Here is a 6,901-nt window from a genome sequence, read left to right on the forward strand (position 1 = left end):
AAGTTCTATTACATGATATTAACAGGAAATATAGAGAGATCCTAGAAACAGTATTTTCAAGTTAAAATGTACACTTAGAGAGTTTGGTTTTTTTTGTTGTTTTTTTTTAATTAAATGTAATGTCTTTATTCATTTCCCCCTTAGTGATACTCTTCAAAGACAGCATCCTGTGTGTGTCTTTCAGATATATTTTGTGCATACATAAATGTATACGCAAATAAAACATATCATATGTGTTACTTTTTTAAAACTTAAACACAACTATGTCTTTATAATAAATTTATTCCTTAAAACAAACAAACAAAAAAAAGAACTTACTGGAAACGCAGTTCTGTGTTCTCCTCTCTTCCTTTCTTATAGCGTATTTTACACTTTTGTATTTATTTGTGTGTATGTGTGTGGGTGTGTGGTGGGGGTGCAGGTGCCTGCAGAGGCCACAAGAGGACGTCTGATCCCCTGGAGCTGGAATTATAGCTGGTTAAGAACAACTCAAGATGGGCACTAGGAGCCAAATGCAGGTCCTCTGCAAGAACGAGTGTTCTTAAGTGCTTAGCCATCTCTTCAGCCCTTCTTCTTTTATTTTAACATAACACTATAAGCAATAAAAACTCATCGTGAGTTTCATTTTAATAGTTGCTAGAGAAGTAGACGATCTGCTATAGACCGTATGGCTGTTTCCTAGAAGTTCCTATGTTGAAATCCTAACCCCTAAAAGGTCGGCATTAGGTGGAGATGTGAGGAGGTCATGCCAGAAAATTTGAGCCTTCTGAGCCTTATAGAAGAGGCTCAAGAGACCTGCCTTTCCCTTCCACCATGTAAGGGCCCAGTGCAAAGGAACCATCTATGAATCACAAGAGAATCCCAGGCAAATAGCAACACCCAAGCATTTTGACCTTTGACATCTCCCCAGAGAGCCTGAGCCATGCCCATCTGCAGTATTTTTGTTAGAGTCGCTTCTACTAATTCAGAACCCATTCCCTTACTGAATGTAGAGTCCTGCTCTTGCATAAGTGATGCTGTAAGGCTCCCGAAAGATATAACAGAAGCCATTCCCCCACCCCAGGGCCTCTGTTTAGAGCACCTCAAAACCTTTGTTGCATTCCGTGGCCCACATCCTCAGATGAACACAGGCAGGCGTGTGGCTAGGAAACAGTTAACTGCCTACCAATCGGGGTCCAGAGGTTTCTATTGCAGAGCATGTACACAAACATATTGCGGTCCTTTGCTTCCGATTAGTCATATTAGAGACAAATCCTTCATAGCAGACCATCTGGAAAGCTATTTGAATGTACAGGAGAAGCACGATTACCTGCTACATGTCCAAGAAAATGAGACCCCGTGTCCAGACTCAATTAATCCTATGACAGCACATAAATCAACAGGAAACACAACCTCTGCCACGGCTCAGCCCTCGGTTCCCGAAGCATCCTAATGAGACGGGGATAAAGGCTCATTGTCGACCAGAGAGAGCAGCAACGTCCTCATTACACGTCACTCTTGTCTCCTACACGGGAGAACGCACTGGCTGGCTCTGAGAGGAGCTTGTAACAGATGCAGACGGAAACAGCTATTCAGCCACCACAGGCCAGGCTGGGGACAAGCATAGCATACAGATAAGATGTGGACACAGCCAGGCTGGGGCCGGCACTTCTGTCTTCCAGGATGGCCATTGTGTGTTGTAGAGATAGCATTCTTTGGTTGTTTTCTAATGTAATTTAGCTGCTTGGACTACACATGATTTGCATTGACATGATCTGAGGGAACACTCAATCAGCTGGAACTCTCTAGATAGAAATCAGATATTTTCTTCCAGATCATAGGCAACTCTGAGCTCAGAGGGACCAGTTCATAAATTTTTCTGAAACCCAGGCTACCATTGTCAAGCAAGACCCCAGAATCTACTTAGGATCACAGGTATGTTTTCCTTGGAAGGCACAAAACTGTTGAGCACACATTAAACCTCCATTGACAGGATCCTACTTAAACGAGTGTTGGCACAACCCCAAGACAACTGTGTGGCGATGGAAACATTTATAGATTTTAGCACAGAGAATGCAGTGCTGGGGCTCAACTCCAGCCATGTACAGACGGAATAAATTGAGAAAAAGCATTGAGTATTAGCAAGCACAGCCTTTGAGTCATAGAACAACAGAATTTACCTCCTGCCTCTCTTTGTATCTTCACGGCACTGCTATAGCCAAAAATTAAAAAAAAAAAAACAACAACAAAAACTAGTGCCTCCCTGCAGGCCCTATGAAGCCCAGGCAGCCACAGGGTCAGGTGACTTTTCTACAGCAGGAAGTATGAGGGTCTCAGCCCTTCTTAAGGAGCACAGGGTGGCAGTGTGGACTAACTTGTGTGGACTAATTCATTCCTCTGGGGTATTGTTATGCTTAGTTGGCTTTCCCACCACATCATTACCTCAGAAAGAGTGCCCAGGAATGGCCTGAGAACACAGCCACAAACTACAGTCAGCCCTTCTCAGTCAGCACCAAGGCCACGGAACAGATTTTTCCAGAATCCCATCACGTAACCATACTGAAGCCATAGCTAATGTCATACATGTCATCAATGTGTGTAAGGACTTCTACACAGAAACTTTAGTTTCCTCGCTGGTTGTCTCTAACCAGTAAAAACAGTGGATTATTCTGCACAAGAACTTCTCAAGAGCTTCTGGAAAAGGGAGGAGATACTGAAGTTAACCACTGTGTGGCATATTTGTTCCTGCGAGCGTGGCGGGCTGTAACGCCTGTGGTCTTAAGAGTCTTCCTGAGGGCCACGTGTTAAAGTTTGGTCTACAAAATGGGACTACAGGGAGCTGGTGAAGCCTTTACAGAGGTATAGTTGGGCCCTATTTAGGGCAGTTGGAGTGTGCTCTTAAAGAGGGCTATTAGGCCTCTAGGGCCTTCCTCTACTTCTCTTCTGCTTCCTGACTACTGCCCTTCCTCCCTGTAAGTTGACAGTGTCAGGTATTCGTCATAGTGACGGGAAGCTGACTGAGGTGCAGGATAAGCAGGAGCGGTGATATGATGGCAAATGACACAGAACATGCCCAACACTCACTGTTTTCTCATCCTGCCTGAGAAGCACCTTCTCCACTCAACAAACACAGGGGATCACAATAGCAACAAAGAAGTCTAACATGCTCAGAGCAAACAGTTTCAAGATTGCCAGGCTTACAATGATTGTTGGTGCTGCCGTCCTTTTATTTTCAAGTACATACATCAATGACAACTTAAAATAATCCAAGGACAAAGGACATATGGGTCCCATCGCCACACCCATCATAACCCACAGATGTAAATGTCAAAACCCATAGGACCTAAGGATACAGCCCTAATTTGAAGTCTGGACATGGCAGATGCGACTCTCTCGATATGTTCATTTGGGCAGGCCCTGATCTGGGATGACTGTGTCCTTCTGAAAGAGAACATTTAGAAACAGCTCTAGAGGGAAAGCAGGACAGGTCCCCTCCTCAGGCTCAAAAGGAACTGACCTACCAACGACCTGTGAAGCCATACATTTGTGCTGCTGGTGCCACCGCTGTGGGGACTTTGTTATGGCAGCCTGGAACACTAACACCATCCATAAAGATAATGTGCACATCACTCAGAGCTAGCTCTGTGGAATCTCCGCAAGCCATTAGGGCTGCTGCCTTTCTGACTGTTGTTTCAGCTGTTCAATTTCCCTTGCCCCTCTCTATATATTTTAGAAGCAATTTCTCAATATCTATTTTTTCAGCCCTATCAGGTATTTGATTGATTAGGGTTGCTTTGACTCCATCGAACAACCTGGGCAGAACTTAGATCTGAGTCATATTGAATCTTCAGATGCATAAATGTGATAAATCTTTTCATTTACTTAGGTCATCTTCCCTTTCTCTCAACATGATTTTATACTTCCCAGCATGAACATTCTGCACGTTTTCTTAAGGAAATTATTCTCTCCCTCGCTGGCCCTGGCCCTGGCCTGCCTTCTTTCTTGCCTTCCTCATGCTACTAGAAATGCCATTGTCTTTCTACAACTGGCTATTGAGTTTCATATAGAAATATCACTGAGTACTGAGTATTAGCCTCACTGAGTTTATTCATTAGAACCATGAGTATTTTGTAGGTGGCAGGGATTTTGCAGACAATAATGCAACCCGATGAGGAGCTGGCTTAATTCATTCCATTGTGTGCATGCAGACTTGCCAAAGGCAATATTCTCTTTCCCTCCTCCTTCCTCAGTCCCTCTGTCTATCCTTGACTCTCCTGTCCGTCCGTCCGTTCCCCCCCCCCCTTGCTCTTCTTCCTTGCTCCCTTCCTTTCTGTCTGACCCTCCCGCCTCTCCATCTTGTCTTCCCTCTTCCTTTCCTCCTTTTCTTCTAATCCTGTTTTATGGGTTACATTTTGGTTTTGGCAAGAATGAATGTCAAATTTTTATGAGTGTTTCTACCCATACTGAGACACTCTTGTTTTTTTTTTTCTTTTCACTGTTACCACCATGAAATTCACTAATGAACAGTTGAATTCTGAACTCCAGCTATGTATGAGATTAACCTACTTAGCCATGATGTGTTTACCTTAGATATGCTGAGTGCACTTGGTGAAGGATTTTTCACATCTAATTTTGCATTTGATATGAAATTTTTATACGGTGCACTTTGTTTCTCATATGAAAGGAATGCCACATTCACATCTGAATCGCTTTTTCTGTTTTCTTTAAAAGGCTATGGAGGATGGGATCATCATTATTATCTTATTTCTTTTTTAAATATTTGAAGAATTCAGCAATGAAGTCATTTGAGTTAACTGAAATTTTTGGGAAGTTTTTAAAACCATAAATTTGACATTTTTAATAGAGAAAAGGAAATTTATGTCATCTATTTTAATGAGCTTTTTAGTAGTTTCATCTTTTTTTAACGAATTGGTCCATTTCTCTAGGCAAGCGCTTATGTCGATGAAGAGTAAGCATCTTTTATTGAATAATATAAAGTTCCTTCAAAGCCCTATTTTAGCCGCATGCAACAATATTTAACATAGTTGAATTTAATTTTCACTTCTTTCAAGCTGTTTCATTTCTTGAGATTTCTTCTTTGACCCATGAGTCTTTTAGAAGTATGTTATATTATTTCTAAATATTTGAGAATGTCTTTATTCTACGGCTTCCAGTTTAATCCCACCATGATCAAAGAACATACTCTGCAAAATTTCAATCATTTTAAATTTATTATGATTTGTTTTCTAATACGCAATCTGATCTACCTTAGTGATGGCTCCATTCTCACTTCACACAATCTATTTTACCGTTAGTGCATAGAATTTTCTATAGATGACCACAGGACGTTTTAATTGGTCAGACTGTCCATCGGCTCTGTACTTCTTCTGTCTTTGCCTTATTTGTTCTACGAGCTACTGAGTGAGCTCTGCTGAGTTATCGCCTGCTTCTCCTTGCACTTCAGCCAGTTTTGCTTTGTGCATTTAGGGGCTCTGCTGTTAGTCACAGTGACACTTAAGACATATGCCTTCTTAGTGAATTAGACCTTTTATCATCAATAGTTGCCTCTCTTTACCTGCTAGTAATTCTCCTTGCCGTCAGGTCGACTTTTTCCAACATTAAAACAACCATTCAGCCTTCTTTAAGTTAAAGGTGGAAAAAATGTATCTTTTACTAGCCTTCTATTTTGATCATGTCCATTTTATCTCTGGTACTAGAAATCTGGGACTTGGACATGCTCAGGAAGTGCTCTTCCACCAAACTCCAACTCCAGCTCCAGCTTCCACCTTCTTACTTTAAATCTCTTTAAGGTTGATTTCTTAATAGAGAAAGCATGAATAAGCCACTCTTAGAACCCAGTCTGTGCATTCTTAGCTGACATTTAGGTCATTTAATTTAATGTATTTATGTTTATATTTACATTTATATTTAATATATTGATGGACCTAGCTGAATTTAGATCTACCCCTTTGGTTATTTTTCTCGTTGCTTCTTTCATTTCTTTGCCCATCTGCTTCTCCTTTCCTGCCTAATTTTTGTTATTTACATTTCTTTAGTATCCCCTTTATTTGTTGCCCCTTTGGCTTAATTTCCCTTTTTGTTGTATGTTGGGGTTCTGAAAGAAGTTCTCACTATATAGCCCAAGACGGCCTCAAACTCTCAATCCTTCTGCCTCAGCATCCTGAATGCTGGGATATAGGCATTATAGGGATTATAGCACCACCACACTCAGATCTTGAATAATTTTTAATGCTTATTCTATGGATTAGACTATACAACCTAATGTTTTATGGTCTACTTTGAGAAAATTTTTATCACTTTAAGGAAAATATGAAGCTTTATTACCATATATACACCTTACCCATACCTCTTATACTTACACACACACACACACAGCTTTCTTTTCACTAAGGAGTTTCAGTGTTGTGAATCCTTGCATTTCTGGTATTATTCTAATAGTCTCCAAGGACTTCCTATTTTTTGAAAATGTTTTCTTTCTGTTACTTGAAGGCAATTTTATTCAACTACTTACAGATAAATAATTCTCCAGTGTGGCATGTCTATTTTGCTCCCCAGACCACCCAATGGACGTCTTTATTTCATATATATTTTTCATTTTGAAATTTTCCATTTTCTTCTCCTTTTTTAAACTTCATATTTGTCTGATAAGAATTTCTTTCTTTTCACTTAAAAAATTGCTAACATCTACTTCATGAAGCACTTTAAAGCCCTAGACAATTACAACATCTAGGCCACCTCAGGGTGACATTTTGTTATCTTCCCAATTTCAGAACTGGTCACTTTTTTAGAAAATAAAATCGTGATCGACTGGAGAATTATGTAGATTTCCTTGGTGCTTTGTAGATCAAAGAAACTTGGGTTTCACCCTAGACATTGTCAGAATTCCCTTTGGAGACTCGAG

General features: G+C 40.6%; 1 protein-coding gene across 9 annotated transcripts in view; it reads right to left on the minus strand.

The window, feature by feature from the left end:
- Positions 1-6,901, minus strand: part of Apba2 (amyloid beta precursor protein binding family A member 2) — a 209,174-nt gene that overhangs the window by 54,112 nt on the left and 148,161 nt on the right. The window contains exon 1 of one of the 9 annotated variants that reach the window (XM_026784304.1): positions 1,310-1,331. The exons of the other annotated variants lie outside the window; for them this stretch is intronic. The gene's annotated coding sequence lies outside the window, so the exon portion shown is untranslated. Of the gene's footprint in view, positions 1-1,309; positions 1,332-6,901 lie in introns of those variants that run through there. 9 annotated transcript variants of the gene reach the window in all.

This window comes from Microtus ochrogaster, chromosome 22 (assembly GCF_000317375.1).
Source record: "Microtus ochrogaster isolate Prairie Vole_2 chromosome 22, MicOch1.0, whole genome shotgun sequence".
Classification (NCBI taxonomy): Eukaryota; Metazoa; Chordata; class Mammalia; order Rodentia; family Cricetidae; genus Microtus; species Microtus ochrogaster.